This window comes from Hibiscus syriacus, unplaced genomic scaffold (genome assembly GCF_006381635.1).
Source record: "Hibiscus syriacus cultivar Baekdansim isolate YM2019G1 unplaced genomic scaffold, ASM638163v2 tig00111013_pilon, whole genome shotgun sequence".
Taxonomy (NCBI): Eukaryota; Viridiplantae; Streptophyta; class Magnoliopsida; order Malvales; family Malvaceae; genus Hibiscus; species Hibiscus syriacus.
The window spans coordinates 1,472,081-1,498,490 of record NW_024062953.1 but is presented as its reverse complement, the minus strand read 5'-3'; the positions used below and the strand labels follow the sequence as shown (position 1 = coordinate 1,498,490).

The 26,410-nt window shown below is 36.7% G+C and overlaps 1 pseudogene; it reads right to left on the bottom strand.

Moving 5' to 3' along the window:
• Positions 1–317: 317 nt before the first annotated feature.
• LOC120149985 lies at positions 318–26,398 on the bottom strand (annotated as a pseudogene).
• Between the last annotated feature and the right edge of the window lie 12 nt (positions 26,399–26,410).

The following is a 26,410-nucleotide window of genomic DNA, read 5'->3' as shown; positions in this document are numbered from 1 at the left end:
ACTCAAGTAATGAATGAAACATATTATATTTAATAGATTCTTCAGTCTGAATTTCATAATAATTAAAAAAAAACAAAGGATCTATATAAGAGTTGTATATTAACTATCACTAACCAAATGATTTCCTTTGCCGCTAACCACGCTACCGTCCTCCGTCCACCAGATCCTTAAATTATTCATGATTTGAAATTTATATTACAATTCGTGTAATGCTGAAACGGTTAAAAAAGATAATATACCAGAAAGTGTTAAAGGAGAAAAAAATAACCAGGTGGAAAAATTCACAACATTGATGGCCTCTGAAATCATCATCAATGCTAGGATGAAACTGTGAGTAGGGGCACCTCTTTCCAAGCTAATGATAGAAACCCAGGTTAGGATTCAATTAGCGAATGCAAGGAGCTGAAATTATAATTTCGCAGCAGAATTTTCGCTTGACTTTATCGTGTAGTGGCTAAGGGTTACCTCTTCTAAACTAACACTTTCTATTAAAACCTTTTATTGTTCTTCATCTTCCATTCGCTCCCGTTGGTTACCTGGTTCATCCGGTTCAATAATCGCCGCTATTTTTCGACCCAATAACAGTATTTCAACTTATATTCTCTCGAGTGATTCGCGAGGCAAGTTCGGTTCCAATGATTCGAACACGACCGAGTAATATCGCAGAGCATTCTTTAACCGGTTTGGGAACCCAACTCGATTTAAACTCGCTTCGTACTCACCTAATGTCACGATTTTGAGGTTTAAAGATTTAGCCAAACGGAGAGTTTCCTCTACAGCGACCAAAGTAACATCTAACAAATTATACAATAGAAACATGAAATTTACGGCCAATACCTCACCTCGTCAACCCGAAAATAAGACTCGTTGAGTTCCTTAATCGAAGTTAGAATCGATTTGAATTCGAAATTCAAATCTAGAAGCTTTACAAAATCACATAGACGGCTACCGTAGTATAAAGGGAAATAACCGGAGATGATCCCAAAATAAGGGCAAGTATACCTGAAATACGAATCCGGGTCAGTTTTTTAACTGACATGTGTAAACACCAATTTTTGGCCATTTCCCATACCCCACTCCATCATCAATCCACCGAAATCTGCCAAATAAACACTAAAGTCAAAAATAATTTACTTAATCCTACCTACCCCAAATCATCCACCTAAACCATTAAGATCCACCAATCACGCATGAAAAGGAAATAAAGTAGAGAACCAGATTCAGCAGCGGATGGGATTATTGGAGGATTCAGAGAGGGGTCTCGAAGGGAAAGAAAAAAAAGTAGAGAGTATTCGAACAGTGGGGTCTCGAACAAGAGGAAAATAGAGAGAAAAAGATCATATCTGGGTTCGTAACTTATCGGGAAATCAAAGGGGGTCATCGGATTTCTAAACGTTCGAGAGGTAATATTTAGATCTAGGGTTAAGGAGTGGTTTTATGCTAAAACTAAGTTGAGATTTGGGTTAAGGGTAAAGAGGTGTTTTATTTGGGGTATTCGACTCGTTTCAGTCGTCGCGCTCTGTCGTCAGAACCGCCACGGAAATCGTCGATGAGCGGCGGCGTTTCTTTTTCTGTTGAGATGTTTGAGAGAGTTTAGAGACTATCTCTCTCATCTCTCGGTTTGAAACTGTTAACTTCCTAAAAAGGCTACTTTTAAGGCCTTTTTCACTTAAGTTATTGTTTGTTTAAAAGTTCATTTTAGGCATTTTAGGATCATATAGTTGTATATAGTTGCATTTGTGGTAGTAGTGCTATTATATTTCTTAATGATGCTGCTTGAGGGAAAGGTGCAGTTTGTCTATGATGTGCAGGAATAGTAAGCAAAAAGGATTCGTTGGGAAGTAATGCCACGACATCACACGTTGCTAAAGTAGATTGAAATGCCTTGGCATTTATGGCGTAGAAAACGACAAAAATATAAAGTTGTATGAGGACAGCTGACACTGCACGTGAAATGATTGTTGTAGCCACCTTCTAGAGGACTAAGGCCACCTGGAGAATTAAGTTCATGCTTATGGTGTGATTCTAGGGGTATGAGGGGTATTTCGCACCTAACAACCTAATCATTACCCCTAGATCCTTTTATTATAATGACACCTAAAGGGAGAGATGTGAAGAGGCACACGCATAGAGCATAAAAAAATCAGATTTTTATTTCCTTTTCCTTTTCTTCTTCCTTTGGGTTTTCCTCCATTGATTAAGCTTCAAGGAGTGGCGAGCTAAGTACCGAGAGGAGCTAGCGAGCTAAAATGGTTCGTGGTGGCCGAGGAGACCTCCGGTGGCGCGTCGAAGACTTCTTTTCACTTCCCTTTTTGCTACTATTTTTCAATTTATTTATGGGTTGTTGGAACGAATATTTGCATGACTTTGTGTTTGGATATTTCGAACCCCACCATGAACTAACTTATTTGGTGGTGGTTGGTTTAATGGATGTTTAGACTTTATTTTGATGATATATTTGAGTTTATTTCGGTTCTTTATTTACTTTGCTTATGAATGCTTTACCATTTAGGCTTGTAAGAGGCATGAAAATGTCCATTTCTTAGATAACGTTTAGGTATTCGAGAGAAACCTAAGCTAGAAATACTTGTAAGAATTCAAGAGAACAACAAGATAAGATCCTCATAAGCAATGGGTTATAGTATTTCCAAGGGGCTTTGAACCAGCCTAGGGATATTACAACCTAATCCCTTAGATCTCGGGAGAGACTAGGATAGGATCAATGACTAAAAAGGGTATTTTTATCAATAGGGTAGACTGGCCAACATCGTTGAGTGAGAACAGATGCCTTGGCATCCTATTCTGTTAGGTTTCTTTGAGAACATTTTAGGAAAGCCCTGTCGAGCAAGTAAAGACTAGATAACTTAGATATACCTGATAAATAAGTTTAACATCCTTAGATCAATCCCTACCATTCATTCCATTGGAAGCTTATCAAGTGAGGATTATATTATTTTCATTTTATTTAGTGTTATTTACCATATTTCATTGCCTCGACATTACATCATTTTCAACACTAAACATCTTATCTTGCCATTACATTTCCATCTGCTACACCATCAGACCATTCATCTACATCCACCTTTATACACATTTTCTTTTTGCCGTGACATTTGTATATATAAAGATTAACTATACATAGATAGATTAGTGCTTAGCTTTGGTTAGACTTTAGTAATTTCACCCAATCCCTGTGGAGACGATACTCACTCATCACTGTATTACTTGAGCGATTGTGTATACTTGCACATTATTTGCGTATATTTTATAGTACTCATAACACGCAACAGAAACCGACACAAATGAGGGTGAATGACCATTTTTTGCCTAAAATTACATACATATATTGGACGTAAAACGACGTCGTATTAAGAGGGACCTGGGTTGTGTTTTAGCGTATGGTTTAATTACATTTTGGGTTCATAGTAACTTTGTATTATTTCATTTTAGTCACCAATGAATTTCCAGTTTTTTTTACTTAAATCTCTTTATTTATTTATATTTTATTATAGCCTTCAATTTATCATTAAATATGTTTATGTTCATATTCACAAATGAGTCACTGTATTTTAACTTATTTGGTTATAAGCATCATAAGTTTTTATTATTTCATTTTAACCATCTTGTTCATGTTATTGATTATTTATGAGTTTTTGTTTTAGGCATGGCATTTTATTTATTTATTTTTATTTTGGTCTTGTATTTTTCTTTGGGAATTAATTTATGTTTTAGTATATAATGTTTACATATTAATTAGACTTTATGTTTGTTTATTATTATGTCCCTAAAATTTCTGTTTTTGCTATTTTAGTCTTTAAATTTTAGTTTGTGATATTTGATCCTTAAAATTTTTGTTTTTATCTATTTTAGTCTTTATAAATTTAAATATTTATTTTTGTTATTTGTATTTAGGTTTGTAATATTTATTTGTTTTCATTTCAATTCTTTGAATTTCCTCCTTTAAATTAATTAATTTGAAGCAAATTAATGTTCAATAATTGGATCATATTTTAACTTTATATTTGATTCAAGATTTCCACCATTACGACAACGTGTAAGCGACACAGTACTAATTTTGGCCGTTGTGGGGGTGCTAATCATTCCCCACGCGTAATCGACTCCCGAACCGGTTTTAATCGAATCTTTGGTAAACGCAGACCAGCTTTTGTCTTAAAAAATAATTTTTCTTAAATTTTTTTAAAAGACATTTTTAGGTATTCGACCTACCTAATCCAAAGGTCGATGGCGACTCTATACAATTTAATTCAAAATCACCAATTTTCCAAAATTAAAGTTGTAACTGGTTTTAAAACAATAAATAATTGATCCACCTAAAAACGGTTATGACAGCTTGGCGACTCTGATGTGGATATTTTAGAGAGTCAGGCTGTAAATCGCTTACACATTGTCGTTTAGTGGAAATTATGAGTTTGAGTATTTAGTTAACTTATGATACTTTTATTGAAGTTTGTAACTGCTTCATTTTTTGTTATACTAATATTTTGATTTTTTGCTTTTGGGTCTATCTTAGATGTCGTTTAGGTATTCGAGAGAAACCTAAGCTAGAAATGTCCATTTCTAGGCATGGAAATGTCCATTTCTTAGATGACGTTTAGGTATTCGAGAGAAACCTAAGCTAGAAATACTTGTAAGAATTCGAGAGAACCGCAAGATAAGATCCTCATAAGCAATGTGTTATAGTATTTCCAAGGGGCTTTGAACCGGCCTAGGGATATTACAACCTAATCCCTTAGATCTCGAGAGAGACTAGGATAGGATTTCAACGACTACAAATGATGTTTTTATCAATAGGGTAGGCTGACCAACATCGTTGAGTGAGAGCAGATGCCTTGGCATCCTATTCTGTTAGGTTCCTTTGAGAACATTTTAGGAAAGCCCTGTCGAGCAAGTAAAGACTAGATAACTTAGATATACCTGATAAATAAGTTTAACATCCTTAGATCAATCCCTACCATTCATTCCATTGGAAGCTTGTCACGTGAGGATTATCTTCTTTTCATTTTATTTACTGTTATTTACCATCTTTCATTGCCTCGACATTACATCATTTTCAACACTAAACATCTTATCTTGCCATTACATTTCCATCTGCTACACCATCAGACCATTCATATACATCCACCTTCATACACATTTTCTTTTTGCCGTGATATTTGTATATATAAAGATTAACTATACATTGATAGATTAGTGCTTAGCTTTGGTTAGACTTTAGTAATTTCACCCAGTCTCTATGGAGACGATACTCACTCATCACTGTATTACTTGAGCGATTGTGTATACTTGCACATTATTTGCGTATATTTTATAGTACTCACAACACGCAACAAGTTTTTGGCGCCGTTGCCGGGGATTGGTAACCTGAAGTTATTTAGTTTTGCCATAGCATTTTATTTTGTTTTGCATTTTTATTTGTGTATAGTTTACTTTATATTTTTTATTTTATTTTTCAAGTTTATTTAGTGTATTCCTAGAAGAAATTCTGAAGAGCCTTTGGAACCGATAGAACCTGATATTGAAAGACTCTTTAGACAAAGGAGACGAGCACAACGCGCTAGAGGAAACATGTATCATATTGGAAACCAAGGTATTGGTCAGGATGATGTAAATCAGAATACCGCGACATTAGGCAATGCTGAACCTGCTGGTAGGCCGCGTGTTATTCGTGATCACTTAAATCCGATGCTGGATGATCTGAATCCTGGAATCGTGGCACCTGACATTCAAGCTGCACATTTCGAGCTGAAACCAGTCATGTTCAACATGTTGAATTCTATTGGGCAGTTTAGGGGTATGACAAATGAAGATGCCATACATCACATTCATAATTTTCTAGAAGTTTGTGATTATTTTCGCCAAGAGGGAGTATATGAGGATTTTCTGAAGTTAAAGTTATTCCCTTATTCATTGCGTGACCGATCAAGGGTTTGGTTGAGTGGTGTACCAGCCGATTCGATGGAATCATGGGCTGATCTTTGCAAGAGTTTTTTATTGAGGTACAACCCATCGAACATGAATACGCAACTAAGGAATGATATATCATCTTTTCGTCAGGGCTACGACGAATCCATGTATAAATGTTGGGATCGTTACAAGAGTTTGCTTCGAAAGTGTTCAAATCATGGTTTTCATGATTGGACTCAAGTAGTCATGTTCTATAATAGAGTCAATGCACCCACGAGGATGTTACTTGATGCCTCAGCAAATGGGACATTGCTGGATAAATCACCTACAGAGGCGTTTGCTATTTTGGACAGAATTGTTAACAATGATTATCAGTTTCCTTCCTCAAGACTTGGGAGTGGGAGGAGAGCACCTGGAGCATTTGAGTTAGATATCAAGGATTCAGTGTCCGCTCAACTCTCAACTATCACCAATATGCTGAAAAACTTACAACGTTCTACTGAGGTGAAAGAAGTGAAAGCAACTAGCTTGGCATGTCTGTTATGCCAAGGCAATCAGCATGAGAGCAAATTCCCAAGCAATCATGAGTTCATCAACTTTGTAGGCAATTACAATCGAGGCAACAACAATCCTTACTCTAACACTTATAATGCTGGATGGCGTCAGCACCCCAATTTCTCATGGGGAAATCAAGGAGCCCACAATGCTAGTCAACCTACTCGGTAGCAGAATCACAATGAGCCTCAAGGTTACCAGAATTCTATACCATGGCATAATGTTAACAAAGGAGCTTCAACTTCAGCAAACATAAGTTCCTTGGAAGCTACGATTCAAGAGTTTATATCTACTACGAAGACAATGCTACAAGACCATTCTACTTCAATTAAAAATCAAGGAGCTTTACTTCATAGTCAAGACGCCTTACTTTAAAGCCATAGCTTATCTTTGAGAGCTTTGGAAGGTCAAGTTGGTCAGATTGCTACGGCATTGCAAGAGCGTCAGCAAGGGCGATTGCCAAGTGATACTAAAGTCATTAAAGGGCAAGGAAAAGAGCATTGCAATGTGTTAACTCTTAGGAGTGAGACACAAATCAATCAACAAGTCAAGGCTAGTGCGCCATAACATGATGACTCTACTCCCACTACTGAAAGTGGTGAAGCTGAATGGCATAACAATACCATTACTGAGAAGGAGAAGGAATAGGGTTCTACTGATGATTCAACTAAGGCACCAGATTCTGATGCCAAGGCAAAAGCAATTCCTACTATTGCAGTTAAGGAAGCGAGACCTCCACCACCCTTCCCGCAAAGATTGAAGAAGCATACTGATGAAGTTCAGTTCAAGAGGTTCGTAGACATTCTTGATCAGCTCCATATTAATGTACCTCTCTTGGAAGCTATTGAACAGATGCCTATGTATGCCAAATTTCTGAAGGAAATCTGTACCAAGAAGAGGAAAGTAGAGACTGTTGCCACGGCAACAGAATTTTATTCTTCATTGAGTAAGTTACCGCCAAAACGAAATGATCCGGGCAGTTTTATTATTCCTTGTTCGATTGGAGCTAATTTCGTTGGAAAGACACTGTGTGATCTTGGCTCAAGTGTCAACTTAATGTCAAAATCTATATTCTTGAAGCTTGGCATAGGAAATGCAAGACCCACCTCGGTTATTTTACAACTGGCCGACATATCCCATGTTAAACCTGAAGGGAGAGTCGAGGATGTTATAATACGGGTGGATAAGTTTGTGTTTCTAGTCGACTTCTTAATTTTGGACTGCGAAGTTGATGCCAAGGCACCTATTATTCTGGGAAGACCTTTCCTAGCCACTGGACGTATATTGATAGACTGTGAAAGAGGTGAACTCACCATGAGAGTGGTTAATCAGTGTGTGACTGTCATTGTGTTTCGAACACTCAAATATGTTGATGACAATAAAGAATGTCAAGGCATTTCTAAATTGAACTCAGTGATTGAAGAAGATATTGAATATCTTTGCCAGAACAATTTCATTCAGCTAGCAGAAAATGATTATTTGGTGGATGATGAAAGCTTAGTGGAGTCCGACAACTTTTCAATTTTGGAGGAGCAATCTAGCTTACTACAAGCTAGATCAGGTATGAATTTTAAACCTCTGAATTTTGATGAATTTATTCCTCCTAAGCCTTCATTATTGCATGCACCTACTCTAGAGCTTAAGACTTTGCTAGGGTATCTTAAATATGTTTATTTAGGTAGTGATGAGACTTTATCGGTGATTATTTCTGCTAACCTTACTGTTAATCAAGAGCAAAATTTGTTAAGTGTTTTGATGCAGCATAAGAAAGTAATTGGTTGGACTATGGCCGACTTGAAGGGCATTAGTCCCACAATCTGCATGCACAAGATTCTGTTGGAAGATTGCCACGACAATTCAATTGAACTACAAATAAGACTCAACCCTGTTATGAAGCAAGTGGTGATGAAAGAAATTCTGAAATGGCTTGATGCTGGAGTGATTTACCCTATCTCCAATAGCTCATGGGTGAGCCCTGTCTAGTGTGTTCCGAAGAAAGGAGGTATGATTGTGGTTACTAAAGAGGATAATGAACTATTACCCACTTGCACTATTACCGGATGGAGGATATGCATGGACTATAGAAAACTCAACAAAGCTACAAAGAAGGGCCATTTTCCTTTACTTTTCATCGACCAAATGTTGGATCGATTGGCCAGCAAAGCATTCTATTACTTTTTGGATGGATACTTGGGGTACAATCAAATTGCCATTGCACGAGAGAACCAAGAGAAGACTACATTCACTTTTCCCTATGTCACTTTTGCCTTTAGGAGGATGCATTTTGGACTCTGTAATGCCCCGACAACGTTTTAGCGCTGTATGTAAGCTATATTTTCAGACATAGTTGAGGATTTTCTGGAGAAATTAATGGATGACTTTTCTTTTTGTGGGGACGATTTTGAACGATGCCTCGTCAATTTAGCAAAAGTTCTCAAAAGATGTGAAGAGGCTGAGTTGGTCTTAAATTGGGAAAAATGTCACTTCATGGTGACTGAAGGCATTGTATTAGGCTACAAAATTTCACACAAGGGTATTGAGGTGGACAAGGCAAAGATTAAGGTGATTGAAAAGTTGCCACCACCAACTTCAATCAAGGGATAAAAAGTTTTCTTGGACATGCTGGATTCTATAGAAGGTTTATCAAAGACTTATCCAAGATTTCTAAGCCCTTGTGCACATTACTTCAACAAAACCAACCCTTTGTGTTTGACGAGTTATGCCTCGGCGTATTTACTGAGTTGAAACAATAACTGATCTCGACACTCATTGTAGTTCCTCCCGATTGGACATAACAATTTGAGTTGATGTGTGATGCAAGCGATTATGCCGTAGGAGCTGTTTTGGGGCAACGCCTAGGTAAAATCTTTCATGTTATTTATTATTCTAGCCGCACTTTAAATGAAGCACAATTGAACTACACTACCACTGAGAAAGAATTACTTGTCGTGGTATTTGCTTTTGATAAATTTAGACCTTACCTAATAGGTACTAAAGTTATTGTTCACAATGATCATTCGGCTATAAAATATTTAGTGAACAAAAAGGATGCCAAGCCTAGACTTATTAGGTGGATCTTACTTTTGCAAGAATTCGACTTAGAGGTGGTAGATAGAAAAGGAATTGAGAATCAAGTTGCTGATCACTTGTCTAGGCTAGAGAACAATTCTAAATGACATGACACTGTAGATATCCAAGAGGAATTTCCTGACGAGAAACTTTTATATGCCGCAATTCCGTAGTACGTTGACCTTGTTAATTTTCTTGTTAGTGGAATTCTGCCTTTTGATTTAGATAGTCAGGCTAAAAAAAATCAAGCACGATGCAAGACACTATTTTTGGGATGAGCTATATTTGTTCAAGCATTGTGCCGATCAGCTCATTAGACGATGTGTACCCGAAGAGGAACAACGTGATATTTTGTACCATTGTCATTCGGCCCCATGTGGAGGCCATTTTGGTGGAGCAAGGACTGCTGCTAAGGTCCTACAATTAGGTTTTTACTGGCCAACTCTGTTTAAAGATGCCCAAGCATTTTACAAGCTTGTGATCGATGCCAACGGATTAGAAACATCTCCAGACGACATGAGATGCCGCTGCAAAATATCTTAGAGATAGAGTTGTTTGATGCGCGGGGCATTGATTTCATGGGACCATTCCCATCTTCTGAAGGAAAATTATATATATTGCTTGCTGTGGATTATGTGTCAAAATGGGTAGAAGCAATAGCGACAACAAGGAATGACTCCAAGACCGTGCTCAAGTTTCTACACAAGTACATTTTCACTCGGTTTGGAGTACCCCGAGCTATTATAAGTGATGAGGGAACCCATTTTGATAACAAATTGATTGCCAAGGCACTGAAGAAATATGGAGTTCGACACAAGATTGCCACGGCATATCATCCGCAGACAAATGGCCAAGCAAAATTTTCCAATCGCAAGATCAAGCAGATTTTGGAGAAAGTGGTGAACCCAAGGCGTAAGGATTGGTCGCCAAAGTTGGATGAAGCACTTTGGGCGTACAGAATAACATTCAAGACTCCTTTGGGGATATCACCCTTCAAGCTAGTATATGGGAAAGCTTGTCATCTCCCGGTTGAACTTAAACATAAGGCGTATTGGGCCATCAAGCGATTGAATTTTGATGCTCAACTACCTGGGGAGCAGAGATTACTAGAACTTAATGAAATGGAAGAGTTTAGAGCACAAGTATATGAGAATGCTCGGATATACAAGGAGAAAACCAAGAAGTGGCATGACCAGAAACTACTGCCACAATATTTTCATGTGGGGCAACAAGTCTTGCTTTATAACTCCAGACTTAAACTCTTTCCTGGGAAGCTTAAATCTCGATGGTTTGAGGTGAATTATGTCTACCCCCATGGAGTTGTTGACATCAAGAGAATAGACAATGGGACGATCTTCAAGGTCAATAGCCAGCGTCTGAAAGCCTACAATGGAGTTCCACCACCGCACAACAATGATGTGTTATGTCTGCATGATGCTGAAGCGTGCTAAGAGGAGAACCAAAATTCGATGCCATGGTATTGAATTTGTGTCTGTGCATGAATAAAATTTAAAATTTAAGCTTTTGTTTCATTTTATTTTGTAATTAATTTTTGATATGATTTGTAGGGACCACAGTATTGCAAAACCATGCAGGAGAGGTTATCCAATTGGAGGAAAAGACAGCGCATTAATGGGAGAGATATTTCTTTGATTTTATTTCTTTTTAATTTACTATAATTCTGACATTACTTTTCTCTCTCCACAGTTTTATGCCATCATCATCATTTCTTTTGACAGTTTTTTCCTTCCCCATACACGCATAACCCCCACCCACTAATTTATCTCTTAATCGTCCTATCAATCCTTTTCCCTCATAAATATTTAACTTTTTCTTTTCTCTTTCATCCTTAATATTTTCTTCTTAACTTTTACTTTTTATCACTCTTATTCTTCATCTTCTTTCCTCTTTTCTCCATAGCCGAAACTCTACAAAGCTTTTGAAAGCTATTTTCTTTTCCATTTTTTTTCTGACTTCACAACTGTTGAAAATGGTGCGCACAAGACCGGTGCACCCGAAGGTTCCAAGTTCCAACAGTTCGAGAACGAGGAGGCCAATGATCGATTTTAAAACTTCAAGAACCGAAAACTCTTATTCGAGTTAGGTTTCATTTTTATTGAGGAGACCGATTGTGGTTTTGGACCCGATGTAATGGATATAGTTACACCGCTTAAGTGGAAGAAATTCATACGCCATCCGGGTTTAGTGAATGCCTCGTTGGTTAAGGAATTTTACGCAAATATTTCAAAGTCAAACCAACATGCCATTTTCGTATGAGGTAAGCAGATTCGTTTTACATCCAATGTGATTAATCGTTATTTCCACTTGTAGGATGTAGTGGATGGGCATGTCGCGTTCGAAAATGAAGCTGATAGGCACATTTATGATGACATTTTTGAGGATTTATGCTTTGCAAACACTGAGTGGAATGGGCGTCAAACAAGTAGATACTCGGTCAACAGCGAGCGTCTTCAGCCGCGTGCTAAATTATGGAATCACTTCCTTAAGCATAAACTCATGCCCAGTTCTCACAATACAACGATATCACTTTCACGCTTACTGCTTTTACATTCGATAACGGTGTCCCGTCCTATTGATGTTGGGCGTATAATTGTTCAGCAAGTTCATGACTGCTTAAGTAAAAAGGCAAGTGCTTTAGTGTTTCCTAACTTAATTACTGCCTTGTGTCGTAAGAAAAAGGTTGAGGAAAATGCTTTTGATGAAATTTTACCTGGATTATCGGCATTAATAGGGTTAGACTTCCATTGCTATTGGGAATTGAAAGTCCCAAGTCTAAAGACTCTATTCATGAGAAACCTGCAGGTACTACACAATCCGATGCCGAGGCAAGATTGCTTGCTCTCGAGGAAGAAGTGATGCAGATTCAAACTCACCTGCATACTTTGCACGGTGACATCCGTAACTTCTTTGGATATGTGAATCATAGAGATGCTATGGTGGAATCAATGTTTCAAGAAATTATTCCCCACGGTCAATGGAATTTCCCTGGCTTCCCAGACGAAATTCTGCTGGCATTCAATGCCGAGGCATCTCCAGAGCCCGAACAAGGTGAAGACGATCCTCCAGTTGATGACCCAACACCTGATCCGCACCGATCTGACACCTCGGAATATCCACCCACTGTGTCTGTAGAAGAAACACCTAGTCCTGTCCCTGCACCCAATCCTTCGCTTGCACCCCGTAGTGGTCGACGCACCAAGACCACGGCTGGACGTAAAAAGATTGCGCATCACTACTCTTCTTCTTTCGAGTCCAGCCCAGCACCCCTTCGAAAGCGTACTAGGCGAGGAGCTGCTAGCACCTCCAAGGCCACGCCACCACGCAATCATTGAGGTACCTCTCTTGCATTCATTTTGATTTAGTTGCATTTCATTGCATGACATTTAGTTTATATTTAGTTTAGTTCTCTTTAAAGTATTGAGGACAATACTTCCCTTAAGTTTGGGGGATGTAGTGTTCTTAGTAGGACATATGCATGATAGTATTAGCATAATATTATGCCATGACATCAGTAAATGGTAGGATAGCTAGATAGAATGTTTTGAGGATACCCGATGATGATGATTTTGTTAGGCTAGAATCTGAATGTAAATGATTGTTGAGAATGATAGAACTCACTTTAGGGCTTGATGCTTTGTGAAATTTTTTACACGATTTGTATGTTCTCTATACTTAGAAAAGTTGGAAAATTTTTATGAAGGAACTCTAGTTAGTTTTGGCATTGAAATATGGTATTGTGCTTAAAAGAAAAATAAAAAAACAACTCCCTTATAAATGAAACTATGAATAAATGCTTAGGCATAGCTGTAGAGGGACACTCCTCTTTGCCGTGGCATTGCCTGGAATTCCCTTTAATAAATGGTAGCCTTGTGCATATGAGTGAATGAAAGAAGTCACGGGATAACTCTACTTAACTAGATTGGGGTGGAAGGTATGCTCCCTTTCACCTAGAGTGTGGGAGAGTAGGTGTGATGAGCTGACTCCCTTCATAACAACAAGTTAAAAAAAATCAGAAAAGAAAAAGGGAGTAAAGAAAATGTGCTTAATGAATAAGTAAATGCCTTGACAAAAACTAGGGGACTTGATTAGAAATTGTCTAAGTTTGCTAAGTATAGATTGGATACAATCATGCACGCACACGGCCACAAAGAATCTTGACCTAGGGAAAAGTACTTGATTTCTTAATAAGACTAGCATGTTGAAGCCTATTGTTCTGAGGGTTGAAATCCAATTTTGTCCTACTGTCTTATTATTGAACATTGCCATGACATTCTGCTTGTGTAACTGCTATCCATTGCTTGAGGACAAGCAATAACTTAAGTTTGGGGGTGTGTTAACTTCCTAAAAAAGCTACTTTTAAGGCCTTTTTCACTTAAGTTATTGTTTGTTTAAAAGTTCATTTTAGGCATTTTAGGATCATGTAGTTGCATATAGTTGCATTTAAGGTGGTATTCTATTTCTTAATGATGTTGCTTGAGGGAAAGGTGCAGTTTGTCTATGATGTGCAGGAATAGCAAGCAAAAAGGATTCGTTGGGAAGTAATGCCGCGACATCACACGTTGCTGAAGCAGATTAAAATGCCTTGGCATTTTTGGCGCAGAAAACGACAAAAATATACAGTTGTATGAGGACAGCTGGCACTGCACGTGGAATGATTGTTGTAGCCACCTTCTAGAGGACTAAGGCCACCTGGAGAATTAAGTTCATGTTTATGGTGTGATTCTAGGGGTATAAGGGGTATTTTGCACCTAACAACCTAATCATTACCCCTAGATCCTTTTATTATAATGACACCTAAAGGGAGAGAAGAGATGAGAGAGGTGAAGAGGCACACGCATAGAACAGAAAAAAAATCAGATTTTTATTTCCTTTTCCTTTTCTTCTTCCTTTGGGTTTTCTTCCATTGATTAAGCTTCAAGGAGTGGCGAGCTAGGTGCCGAGAGGAGCTAACGAGCTAAGGTGGTTCGTGGTGGCCGAGGAGACCTCTGGTGGCACGTCGAAGACTTCTTCTCACTTCCCATTTTGCTACTATTTTTCGATTTATTTGTGGGTTGTTGAAACGAATATTTGCATGACTTTGTGTTTGGATATTTCGAACCCCACTATGAACTAACTTATTTGGTGGTGGTTGGTTTAATGGATGTTTAGACTTTATTTTGATGATATATTTGAGTTTATTTCGGTTCTTTATTTGCTTTGTTTATGAATGCTTCACCATCTAGGCTTGTAAGAGGCATGAAAATGTCCATTTCTTAGATGACGTTTAGGTATTCGAGAGAAACCTAAGCTAGAAATACTTGTAAGAATTCGAGAGAACCGCAAGATAAGATCCTCATAAGCAATGGGTTATAGTATTTCCAAGGGGCTTTGAACCAGCCTAGGGATATTACAACATAATCCCTTAGATCTCGGGAGAGACTAGGATAGGATTTCAACGACTAAAAAGGATGTTTTTATTAATAGGGTAGGCTGGCCAACATCGTTGAGTGAGAGCAGATGCCTTGGCATCCTATTCTGTTAGGTTCCTTTGAGAACATTTTAGGAAAGCCCTGTCAAGCAAGTAAAGACTAGATAACTTAGATATACCTGATAAATAAGTTTAACATCCTTAGATCAATCCCTACCATTCATTCCATTGGAAGCTTGTCACGTGAGGATTATCTTATTTTCATTTTATTTACTGTTATTTACCATCTTTCATTGCCTCGACATTACATCATTTTCAACACTAAACATCTTATCTTACCATTACATTTCCATCTGCTACACCATCATACCATTCATCTACATCCACCTTCATACACATTTTCTTTTTGCCGTGATATTTGTATATATAAAGATTAACTATACATAGATAAATTAGTGCTTAGCTTTGGTTAGACTTTAGTAATTTCACCCAATCCCTGTGGAGACGATACTCACTCATCACTGTATTACTTGAGCGATTGTGTATACTTGCACATTATTTGCGTATATTTTATAGTACTCACAACACGCAACAGAAACTGAGACAAATGAGGGTGAATGTCCATTTTTTGCCTAATATTACATACATATATTGGACATAAAACGACGCCGTATTAAGAGGGACCTGGGCTGTGTTTTAGCGTATGGTTTAATTACATTTTGGGTTTATAGTAACTTTGTATTATTTCATTTTAGTCACCAATGAATTTCCAGTTTTTTTTACTTAAATCTCTTTACTTGTTTATATTTTATTATAGCCTTCAATTTATCATTAAATACGTTTATTTTCATATTTACAAATGAGTCACTGTATTTTAACTTATTTGGTTATAAGCATCATAAGTTTTTATTATTTTATTTTAACCATCTTGTTCATGTTATTGATTATTTATGAGTTTATGTTTTAGGCATGACATTTTATTTATTTATTTATTTTTATTTTGGTCTTGTATTTTGCTTTGGGAATTAATTTATGTTTTAGTATATAATGTTTACATATTAATTAGACTTTATGTTTGTTTATTATTATGTCCCTAAAATTTCTGTTTTTGCTATTTTAGTCTTTAAATTTTAGTTTGTGATATTTGATCCTTAAAAGTTTTGTTTTTATCTATTTTAGTCTTTATAAATTTAAATATTTATTTTTGTTATTTGTATTTAGGTTTGTAATATTTATTTGTTTTCATTTCAGTTCTTTGAATTTCCTCCTTTAAATTAATTAATTCGAAGCAAATTAATGTTCAATAATTGGATCATATTTTAACTTTATATTTGATTCAGGATTTCCACCATTACGACAACGTGTAAGTGACACAGTACTAATTTTGGCCGTTGTGGAGGTGCTAATCATTCCCTACGCGTAATCGACTCCCGAACCCGTTTTAATCAAATATTTGGTAAACGCAGACCATCTTTTATCTTAAAAAATAATTTTTCTTAAAATTGTTTTTAAAAGACGTTTTTAGGTATTCGACCTACCTAATCCAAATGTCGATGGCGACTCTATACAATTTAATTCAAAATCACCAATTTTCCAAAATTAAAGTTGTAACTGGTTTTAAAACAATAAATAATTGATCCACCTAAAAACGGTTATGACAACTTGGCGACTCTGCTATGGATATTTTAGAGAGTCAGGCTGTAAATCGCTTACACATTGTCGTTTGGTGGAAATTATGAGTTTGAGTATTTAGTTAACTTATGATCCTTTTATTGAAGTTTGTAATTGCTTCATTTTTTGTTATACTAATATTTTGATTTTTTGCTTTTAGGTCTATCTAAGTTTTTTTGAGTGGTTTCGTTTTCCTTTTGAGTCAAAGGGTTGAATGTTCCTCCTCACACACATGACGGGCATTTGTATAACATAAGCTCTATACCCGAGATTCGAACCCTTTCTAAGTGGGGGTGAAAGCGACGCTTTTGTGAGAATTTATTCTATGTATGGGCCTAGCAAGCAACCTTCGTGATTCATATGCCTTATGTCTTCGTGTGAATTTATTCTCCTGTATGGGTATAAGGGAATGTATCCCCTTGAATTGAACTCGATCCGTTTAAGCCTATAATAGGGGAGGATTAAGGGTTTGGTATCCCAAGGGGGCACCGACATCAAGGAAAATTCGAGTACCCTTTTTCTCATAGAGACGAAATCATGCATATAGTGAACCGTAAAACGGTCAACATAGGTGTCATACCGAACCTCTGTTCGTCAATAGGTACCCAAATTAAATGTACACAAAGGAAGAACATTTCTGAACCTTTCCTTTTGCTTTAATTTTTTTTGAATAACAATATACGAACTAGATACCATGCGGTTAGGATTAATTTCTTGTAAATACATCTTTGTGGGTAGAAAGCATATTTGGGTAGGATTACTATCTAATAAAAGCATGCTCGAGTAGATATCATGACTGGTAGGTATTATATTCATCTTTGAATGACATTTTTATATATACCGATTGTTTTATATGTACTAACCAATTTAACTTTTTTTGCGTACACTAACTTATCTCCCTTTTTTATTTGTGTCATTTTTTTCATTATTCTTTGGATTGCATTTGCATTGTCATAACATAATGCAAGAGGTGTGGATCCACAAAAACGTGTTCGTTAAACATAAATAATTTGTATTAATGGACAAAGGGGTTGTAATACAAGAGGTGAAAAAACGTAGAGATCCGGCTATGGTCAGGGAGACAATCTACAAGACAATTCAACCAATAAAACCTGGTACCCGTAATCGAAGAATATTCCACTCTGCTTTACACCGAGCACATCAAAAGTCAACCTTTTGAGTTGGCAAAATTTACATGGGCAAGATGAGTAAAAGGCTACTAACCTGGAGAGTCCCTTTAAAGACAACAAGAGCAAGATGACAAAACGATAGTTGAAATTGGAGGCCATTGTTGACGAATTCAAGAAGCAAGCAAGTGAGGTTCAGATAGTTCCTTTTGATGGAATGATCTAATGGTGTCTCCTTCAGAGAACATGTTCAGCAAATGATGAAAGCCAGAGATACAATCATTCGATACTTATGGGAACAAGTACAAAAAATAGCTCAATACTTGCACGGTTCAGCCAAAGAATCCGGAGCGGTTCGACAGGGTATTCAACTAACGACAGACAAGGGCAGAAGACTAGTCAACCTGTTAGAAGTCGTTCGGGGTCTAGAGGTTTTATTCAGAATATACCTTTGATATTTTTGTCTCTTAAAAGATAAAACACTTTTGTCCCAATAAAGATTATTTATAATAACAGACATGTTTTCGGATCAAAGCCTCGAACGTTTCATACATCATTGCATTTTACATAGCATTTATTTAAGCATTTTTACATACATTAATCATACCTTATGGGGAACTTTGAGGAAGCGTTTTTAACTATACAACTGCATTCACACAATACTGAAAATGGATGCAAAATTTGAGCAACTGAAGAAAGAATTGGAAGCGAATTTGCGAAATATGCAAACATAATGGGAAGCTAAAATGGAGCAGGCTCAAAAGGCCACCATGGATCGTACCTTGCAAAACCAAGATGACATGGTTAATCAAATTATAATAAAGATGATTGGGCTCAACCAGGAAAGAAACAAAGAGAAAATTTCCTTAACCCGTGAAACCGCTGAATGTGTAAATGCACAGGCTAGTTCACAACTACTCATTTTGCCCGACAAACTTCCAAGGCATCCAGTGGGTTCTATGCCAATAAAACTCTAGCCAGTGTTAAAACCTCATGATGATTCTACTTATCATAACATATCTGCTCCTGAGGAGACAAGAATAACCATTGATGAGATTTCAGCACATGTTAATAAAATCGAAAAACTCCAAGAGCAAATTGTAAAGATTCAACAAGAAATGAATGATCAAGCAAAGAAGTTTCAGGATGAGTCAAAGGAGCATATGTCTAAATTGATGTCTGTCTTGATTCATGGAGAAAAGCCCCAAGAGGATCCTACCATAGAGGCTTTTAATGAGATTTTGAATGTTGCTTGTACGACCAATATGATGACAGTAGATAATCAAGAACATGTTGAGGAATATGGTAATCCAAGTCAATTCCAACAATCGGGATGCGATTCTAGAAAATGTGATAGAGATCAAGCTAGGAAAAGAGAAAATTGAGGATGAAACTTTTAACACGAAAGTTGAGTCTGACTCAAATAAGATAGGCATAGAAGAAGTTCAAATGCCAGTCAAAAAAGGCTAAAAAGAATAAGAAGAAAAAGAAAAAGATACCTCTCGTTCAGATTCCGGGGTCGTATTCAGAATTATTGCCATTTCTCTTTGAAAGTGGTCTTCTAACACCTATTTTTCCAAAGTCTAATACTTATTGGCGTCCAGATTGACAAGGCATTAAAAATTCATGCAATTATCATATTGGAGATTTAAGTCACTCTACAGAAAGTTGTGTGGCTATGAGATTAAAGGTTAAAAACTTCATCGCGGAAGGATTGTTGTGCTTTGAAGATGGAAAACTTAAACTTCCCAGAGGCTTAAAACTTATCAATGAGGGGAAATCTGTAAACCAATGTTTCCCACAAGACATTTTTCCAAAGATGAACCTTCAAAATGAACATCTCAATGATTCTTCACTAAGTCTTCATGATGATCAAAATAGTTGCAAAGAGAAAATGAAGTCAAAAGAACCTCCACTCAGTTTTCATTCGTCTTCATACAACAAAATATATTCCAAGTTGCTCGAGACCTAACTGATTACTCCACGTCTGGCTAAACCATTGTTACCACCTTATCCGAGTTGGTATAATGAGAAAGTTTCTTGTGAATATCATGCCGGAGCCCGAGGATACTCCATCAGGAATTGTGGTCATTTCAAATGACAAGTACAATATTTTTGGCTCATGGAGTTATAAAGGTGGATGTCAACAATCAGTCAGTTTTAATCAAACAATTGGGAGTCGGACCCCAGAATGGAGTTGATCGGGTCAAAACAAATGAAGAGCATATAGAAGAATACCTGAAGAAAAGAAAAAGCAAAATCCAGGAAAATAAGGTATGTGGGGTAAATTTAAAGGATTCAACTCTCGAGATGCTGAAAAAGAAGAACGAAACAGGGAAATATGAAAAGAAAATTAAAATAGATGTAATTCGAGACTGGCCTGAAAATATGTCTTGGAAAAACACGACTCTCAAGGTTTTTCAAGTGCCCATTTCTGACTTGTTATCCCCTTTAATCAATAGTCAATATCTCACCCCAAGGCCTTTGAGAATGAAGACTAGCCCTTCTGCTTATGGCTATAACCTGAATAGTGTTTTCGATTTTTATCTGGGGGCATTGGGACATCCTACTGACAAGTGTATACCGTTAATGAAGGAAATAGAAAAGCTCGTTGACAAAGGAGTCATGACACGAGAAATGATCAAGAAATGGGGGTAAAGACCCTAATCCAATTGGACACCCAACATTCAATGTGTAATGAGGATATTCTGATCATGAGTCGGCTGGGGCATCCATCGGGAGTTTTTGTTGCATTTTCATGCATGTCATCTTATTTGAACTTGTTTTTCTTTTGTACTTCTTATGCGTGAATATTTGTAAGTCATTTGACGTTCAAACATTTTAAATAAAATGCTTCCTTATGAGGTCTTCAACTATGTATTTATTTATTTATACATGCATTGCATTTTATCTTTATTTTTAATTTTCTGACTGCCGGATGTCTTCCACGGAAGCTGCTCTCAACCTGGCGTTGGGGGCAGCCTACTACCCTACCTCCCCTTACCCCATTGCATATGGGAATAGAGTTTTGTTGTTGTTGTTGTTGTTGTTGCTATTTCCTTATGAGGAAATGCACAATGAGCAAATTCTAATCTTGAATTCTTTGAATATCACCTTAATTAAAAGCTTTTAATAATTGAGGTTGTAAATCTTTGACAAATGACTAGATTGAATCCCTGCAAAACAAGGACCTATTTGATCTAGAACATACATTGGAATACATATACTGGAATACATACACTTCTCTTACAATGTCCATTCTAGCTCTCTCCAATCAAAGTTTGATATTTAGGTATGTGTTAGGAGCGAACAGAATAGAGCAACTAGCATATGAGATTTCAAAACTAATTGGTTTTTACCTCTGTTTATGACATTCAATGATGATCATAATCTTTTCAAATGGAATGGCCAAGTGGGTGAATTTAGTTTAGGTCAGTTGCTTGGGAATTGAACTCTAACGATGAGATTTTCTGACATTTAACAAACATCTAGACTATAACATGTTCTCATCAGCAAGCTTAAGAAATAGAATCTGGTTACCCAACAAAAAAATATAATGTATATTTACAATAAAGCTGAGCTATTCCGCTAAGGCAATTGGTTATAGAGGAAACTCGAAAGCCCTGGCTTTATGAATAGTTTATATTCAAGCCATGACATTGATCGGGTACCTGGCAATTTAGTGTATGCTCCACTATGATTGTCAAGTCAAAGGCTTTGTGACGACATGAATCCTTCAGCTAGCCTGATAAAGGCAATTATAAGATATATATACAATAAAGCTTGAGTTGTCCCTCTAGAGCAATTGGTTAAACGCCCTGGCTTTATGGATAAGATTCAGCTAGCCAGACAATGGCAAATTAAATCAAATTTATTAAATAAGGAGTTTTAGTGAATATGGACTAAGGGGGTTGAGGAAAACTTGTTATAGTCGAACTCACACGAGCACTCAAAAATCTCATTTTTAGACCGATATTTCTGCACTACCTTAACTAGGTGAGTCTACAAAGCTTGAACAAATGGAAGATTTCAGAGAACTGAAACAAAAGTGTTCTGAAAGGTCTAGAAATTGACTATACTAGTTGTGTCATTTTTTCTGCCTCCAATCAAAATGTCAAACCAAGAAAAAAGGGCAAGCCATGATCTTCACAATGACCGAATTGTGGAAACAAACCTTAGGATTTAGGTAGCCTACCTTTAAACCAACTTTTCGATCTTGATATTTGTCAATGATTCGCAGCTATCAAAATTTAAAAGTATTTGATCCTTTCAATATTCAATGAACTCTTGTTTATGATTTGCTTCAATTGTGAAACCTTGAAAGAGGTAACATTTTAAAAATTTGTTTCGATAATTTTTAAAATTTTGAAAATAAGAAAAAGGAAAACATTTTCAAACAAGATAAGTTCTCTGGAAGTGTCTTGAATATCTCTTTGAAGCTCAAGATCGAAGCTGGGGCAAAGAGAAGCCAATTTTTTTGGGCAAAAATTTGATGGGGCAAGGAAAATAAATTGTCTCAAGTTGAGGTTTGCAAGAGTACACCATGGTGGAAATGAAGACAAACTGAGTTAGGGATAGAATGAAGACTGCTCACACAATCATTCTCATCACAAATCAATATTCTGTACATTGAATTTAAGCATGTTGAAGAATCCAAGATCAAGAATCAAAAATTGAAGATTCCAGAATCAAGAGTCATCAAGGCTGATAACCAGAGATTGAGATTTCTCTTTAAGTCCTAAAATAACATATCTCACATATACATTTTAGGCACACAAAAGAGCTTTGCATCCATATCATCACATATGTGCATAATCTTGCAGATTCATGCTAGAGTCAATTTCAACTTCGCAGCAAATGATATTGGACTCGAAGCGATATAATATTCTCGATTGGATTTCAAATTCACAATGAAGGATATCCAACTCAAAGCCAATTTGGTGAAGCACTACTTGGATTTCAACTTCACAATGAAGGATATCCAACTCAAAGCCAATTTGGCGAAACAACACAAGATTGGATTTTAACTTCACAATGAAGGATATCCAATTCAAAGCTTAACTTCACAGCGAAGGGGCTTTCCAGTTTCATTCAGAGCCAATTTCAACTTCCCGCGAAGGATATTGGACTCGAAATATCCACGATTTCAACTCCACGACGAAGGATATCGTTCTCATAAACAACATTGGATTTCAACTTCACAGTGAAGGATATCCAATTCAAAGCTCAACTTCACAGCGAAGGGGTTTCCCAGTTTCATTCAGAGCTAATTTCAACTTCACGGTGAAGGATATTGGACTCGAAACATCCAATATTTTAACTTCACGACGAAGGATATCATGCCCACAAGCAACAATACAAGATTGGATTTCAACTTCACAACGAATGATATACAATTCAAAGCTCAACTTCATAACAAATGAGCCATTCACGATTTCAACTTCACGACGAATGATATCGTACCCAAAAGATTGACCCAGCTTCATGACGAATGAGTCATCTGCAACACAACAATAAAAAACCAGTTTCATTCAGAGTCAATTTCAACTTCACAGTGAAAGATATTGAACTCGAAAGTGATGTAATTTACAAGATTAAATTTTAACTTCACAAAGAAGGACATCCAATTCGAGGCTCAACTTTACGACGAATGAGCCACCCACGATTTCAACTTCACGAAGAAGGATATCGTGCCTAATGGATCGACTTAGTGTCACAACAAATATTGTCATCCACCGACTAGATTTCCTCATCACGTATGAACCATGTCATCCCTCGACTAGGTCTCCTCATCACGTAGGAACCATGTCATCCCTTGACTAGGTCTCCTTATTACGTAGGAACTATGTCATCCCTCGACTAGGTATCCTCATCACGTAGGAAATGTGTCATCATCTTTTAGATAACTAGTCATCCTCATCACGTAGGATCCATGTTATCATCCTTATATGACCCAAACTCTTCAGCACGCCCAGAAATGAAGCCATTACAAGAAGCCTAAACGATGGCCCAATGCACAACTCACATGGAAAACCCATCAGGTTTTTGCTTCAGCTCCAGTAGCCCATCAGGACCCAACTGATCCAAAATTGACCAGTCTTCATCAACGAGAAGGAACAATGTCATCTTCAACAAATAATTTACTTGAAAGCGGCCATATCTCTTCAACGTAAATGAGCAGTGCTATTTTTAGCATCAAAATTACCTCCAAGAAGAATGTCGTCAACAAAAAATGATTATTCGAAGAAAGGGGAGCCGATCAAAGAAGAGTTTGCTCAACCTCAACTGATGCCTTTAAAGAAGAGTGAATAGTTCATAATAAGAAGAATTCGGAGCTCGAGACTTATTAACAGTCCAAAAATTGTTGTTTTATTTCTTTGCTCTATTTCTGTTTCACAATAATGAGCAAAGAGGGGCAGCTGTAAACACCAATTTTTGGCCATTTCCCACACCCCACTCCATCATCAATCCACTGAAATCTGCCAAATAAACACCAAATTCGAAAACAAGTTACCTAATCCTACCTACCCCAAATCATCCACATAAACCATTAAGATCCACCAATCACGCATGAAAAGGAAATAAAAGAGAGAACCAGATTCGGCACCGGGGGATTATTCGAGGATTCGGAGAGGGGTCTCGAAGGGAAAGAAAAGAAGAGAGTATTCGAATAACGGGGTCTCGAACAAGAGGAAAATAGAGAGAAATAGATCATATCTGGGTTTGTAACTCATCGGGAAATCAAAGGGGGTTACTGGATTTCCAAATGTTCAAGAGGTAATATTTAAATCTATGGTTAAGGAATGGTTTTATGCTAAAACTAAGGTGAGATTTGGGTTAAGGGTAAAGAGGCGTTTCATTTGGGGTATTCGACTCATTCCGACCGTCGTGCTCCACCGTCAGAACTGAGACAAATGAGGGTGAATGTCCATTTTTGGCCTAAAATTACATATATATATTGGGCATAAAACAACATCATATTAAGAGGGACCTGGGTTGTGTTTTAGCGTATGGTTTAATTATATTTTGACTTCATAGTAACTTTGTATTACTTCATTTTAGTCACCAATGAATTTCCAGTTTTTTTTTTACTTAAATCTCTTTATTTATTTATATTTTATTTTAGCCCTCTATTTATCATTAAATACGTTTATGTTCATATTCACACATGAGTAACTGTATTTTAACTTATTTGGTTATAAGCATCATAAGTTTTTACTATTTCATTTTAACCATCTTGTTCATGTTATTGAATATTTATGAGTTTCTGTTTTAGGCATGGCATTTTATTTATTTATTTATTTTTATTTTGGTCTTGTATTTTGCTTTGGGAATTAATTTCTATTTTAGTATATAATGTTTACATAGTAATTAGACTTTATGTTTGTTTATTATTATGTCCCTAAATTTTTTGCTTTTGCCATTTTAGTCTTTAAATTTTAGTTTGTAATATTTGATCCTTAAAATTTTTGTTTTTATCTATTTTAGTCTTTATAAATTTAAATATTTATTTTTGTTATTTGTATTTAGGTTTGTAATATTTATTTGTTTTCATTTCAGTCCTTTGAATTTCCTCCTTTAAATTAATTAATTCGAAGCAAATTAATGTTCAATAATTGGATCATATTTTAACTTTATATTTGATTCAGGATTTCCACCATTACGACAACATGTAAGCGACACAGTACCAATTTTGGGCGTTGTGGGGGTGTTAATCCTTCCCCACACGTAATTGACTCTGAACCCGTTTTAATCGAATCTTTGGTAAACGCATACCAGCTTTTGTCTTAAAAAAATAATTTTTCTTAAAATTGTTTTTAAAAGACGTTTTTAGGTATTCGACCTACCTAATCCAAAGGTCGATGGAGACTCTATCCAATTTAATTCAAAATCACCAATTTTCCAAAATTAAAGTTGTAACTGTTTTTAAAACAATAAATAATTGATCCACCTAAAAAACAGTTATAACAACCTGATCGCTAAGGCTTGCAAAAGAGCAGGCCATTAAACTCTTTGAACAATCCCAAAGTCCACTATGTGAATCTTGCTTGCCAGCTCCGTTGCTTTGAGAATCGCTTGATTTATCGTTAACTAGAGGAGTTGCTTGACTGGCTTGGGGGCTGCTTGCTTTGACTTCTTCAATGGTAACTTGAGGAGCTGGAGCTGGAGCTGGAGGAGATGGGGACAACGTAGGTAGCTGAGGCTGAGGTTGACGAATAGAGCTAAGATTTTCGTTGATTCTCTAAGCGGAAAGTTTATTCCATAGGGGAATGATATACTAGCATTGTAGTTTAGAGAGAGTGTGAGCTAGAGAGGAAATTGGGGGTTTTAGAAGTGAGGGAAACGAAGGAGAGGAGCAAGAGAGTTGGGACTGAAGAGGAAATCAGGGACACGGTAGATGGATTGAAAGGTATATCTGTACCAATTAAGAGAGTGACATATTCCACTCTCTTATTGGTAAAAAATTCTAAAAAATATTATTTTTTTCAACTAAAAAATCTGACGTGTCGATTCCACGTCAGTATACTTTAGTGGTGTGGACACGCCACATCATGATTTGTGTATACATGTGCTTGCTTAGTCTGCTGGAGACGTTAACCTTCAGTTGACTAACAGTTTCCATCGAATGTTGTGA